This window comes from Cucumis melo, chromosome 3, assembly GCF_025177605.1.
Source record: "Cucumis melo cultivar AY chromosome 3, USDA_Cmelo_AY_1.0, whole genome shotgun sequence".
Classification (NCBI taxonomy): domain Eukaryota; kingdom Viridiplantae; phylum Streptophyta; class Magnoliopsida; order Cucurbitales; family Cucurbitaceae; genus Cucumis; species Cucumis melo.
This window is the reverse complement of record NC_066859.1, coordinates 5,271,655-5,274,116: the sequence shown is the minus strand read 5'-3', so window position 1 is coordinate 5,274,116 and position 2,462 is coordinate 5,271,655. Positions and strand designations below refer to the sequence as shown.

At 47.2% G+C, this 2,462-nt stretch overlaps 1 long non-coding RNA gene across 1 annotated transcript; it reads left to right on the top strand.

Moving 5' to 3' along the window:
- Positions 1-590: 590 nt before the first annotated feature.
- On the top strand, positions 591-1,601 carry LOC127148610 (uncharacterized). Its single transcript, XR_007819699.1, has 3 exons — positions 591-620; positions 703-797; positions 1,542-1,601. It is a non-coding gene; the product is annotated as an uncharacterized LOC127148610 (long non-coding RNA).
- The last annotated feature ends 861 nt before the right edge of the window (positions 1,602-2,462 follow it).

Below are 2,462 nucleotides of genomic sequence, written 5' to 3'. Positions count from 1 at the left end.
CGCGAACCCGAGCCGCCAAGCCTTCCCCTCTCTGTTCAGCAGCGCAGCCGAGTCTGCAGTCAAAATTGAGCCATCGCCGAGCTTCCAGCCGCGTCGGAAGAATCGTCCAAGCCGATCCGCGCACGCCGAGCGTCCGTCGGAGCCGCCGTCTCTCGCAGCCGTCGCCCGAAGCCGAGTCGCGTCACCCTTCGCGATCCGCAGCCGATCCGTCCGCCAGCCGCGTCGCACCGCTTCGATCCGACTCCGCGCAGCCGAGCGTCCGTCTGCAGCCGTCGTCGAGCGAAGCTGAGGTGTAGCCGGACCACCTGCAGCCGTCGCGCCACCCGGATCCGAAAACCAGCGCCTAGTCGCGTGAGGACCCGACCCGGCCGAAGCCCACTCCGTAACCCGAGGCTCGGCCCGCGCCGCGTGCCTCCGACCCAGAACCCGAGCCGCGTGCACCCGCGTGCGAGCCGCACGTGCGTAGCCGCTGTACCAAGCTGAGCCGCGCCTGTCTGCACCACGAGCCGCGCCTGTCTGCGCCGCGAGCCGAGCCGATCTTCAACCTCCAAGCCGAGCCGGTCTCTGCCCTTTTTCCAGCCGAGCCGCAAGCCTAATTTGGCTCCTCCCATCCAATTTTGGTAATTATATTAATTATTTTGGCATTACCCAGTAAGATTCAATGGTTTGGGCACTAAATAAATTAATTCGGAATTAAATTAGATTATTTTCCTTAAGGGACGTCTTGGACCAAGTAACTGCTGCAGCGTGGGATTCTCCCTCGGCTTAAAGGGAGTTAGCGCAACCTTGATTTTGGGGTAAGTTGCTTCAAACGACTCTTGGATCTCTGTTCCTTGAAGGTTAGGTTTAATTGTTGTCTTTAACCATTTAGGGCCCTGCTGCTTGGGAAGCACACCTTCTCTTACTTTTAGGACTCGACAACCAAATCTCCAGGTAAGAGATTCTACTACTAGCTCCATGTTTAGAATTATGAGATCACGTATACCTTCAATTGTGCATGTTGAGGACTAGGCTGCACGATGCATGAAATAAATGATAGTATGATGCAAATGATGATATGGTTATATTATAGCATGTTGTTGTGATAACGAGAACTGTTATGGCTGTACGACGGGTGTCGAGATGGAGAGTGTAATGATGATTTATCTGTAATGTTATATGATGACGCCATGTGTATGTATACTGCGATTAGGGTACCTGTTAGCTTAACCTGTTAGAGTCGTACCTGCATGGGTGTCCTTCGGGATCACCACCTATTTAGGACTGCGCGGTCCGATGGGACACCAGTCTAGCATGGATATAGATATGACTCGAGTGACTCGACGGGGTCCTCGCATCCTGATTGTCCTAGGCGTCCCCCGGGGCACCGAAGACCAGAGTTACGTTCCTACGGGAGCGCATGTTGCACGTGTTCGGGAACGTGCCAGAGATTGGGTACCAGTTACAGGACTCTGACAGGAAGTTAACAGGCACCTAGTGGGACTAGTAGTGGGTCCCTTACTGAGTATTTTATACTCACTCTCTTCATGTCATGTTTTCAGGTAGAGGACGAGGCAAGGGCAAAGGCAAGCTGGCGAGCGACCCGAAGTGACCGTGGCGAGCCATAGAGACTTCTGCTTCCGCTTATTCTTGTTTTTTTGACTTTAGTACCTGAGTTTGAGTATTCTTCATCACTTACCATCTTTTTATGTAGATAGGGCCCGAGTAGGACTTTCGAACGCATTTCATTTTTTTGTATAACTACCTTGTTTGAATTTTCATAAATAAAATTTCTCAAACCTTATGCGTTTTACTAAATTTTATGACTTAAACCACTTGTTCTATATTTAGTAATGACTTTGATTCAGTAGAAGGAGTTGGGTCGTTACACCACCCATCCCCGTCATCGATCCTGATCTCTATACATTGCCAGTCATCATCGTTCCTTGTTCTTCAGCGGTTAGGATATTGGGCATTACACTAAAAAATATCAATTTTTTGGACAGTTTTACACCTGGTAGAGGTCAAACGACATCCAAATTAAATGTATGAACTATGGATTTTAATATCCCGGATGTGTAGTTTCTAATGGTTTAAGTTTCAAGACATTTAGAGTTATCTAGAAAAGGATATGGCAATTTGACTAACGAAATATCATGAATTACTGCAACTTTTAAAATTCTATCTTTATTGATGTAATTTTTTTAATTTTGCTTTTAGTAGTCATTTATTGAAGGAATTAGACACCTTGTGAGACTATATATAGTGAAATTTTAACCTTTTGTGAAAGCAAGTTGAGAAAGAAAATATAGAAAGAGTAAGCAATTTTTTGTTAACACTTTCTCCCTTCAACGGTCTCACCTTTATCAAACTGGTATCAGAGCTATGTCGAATCATGGGAGCACAATATTGGGATAGATGTCGTTACCACGACTCACAAAGACAAACTATGACAACTGGAGTATTCAAATGCATGCCCTGCT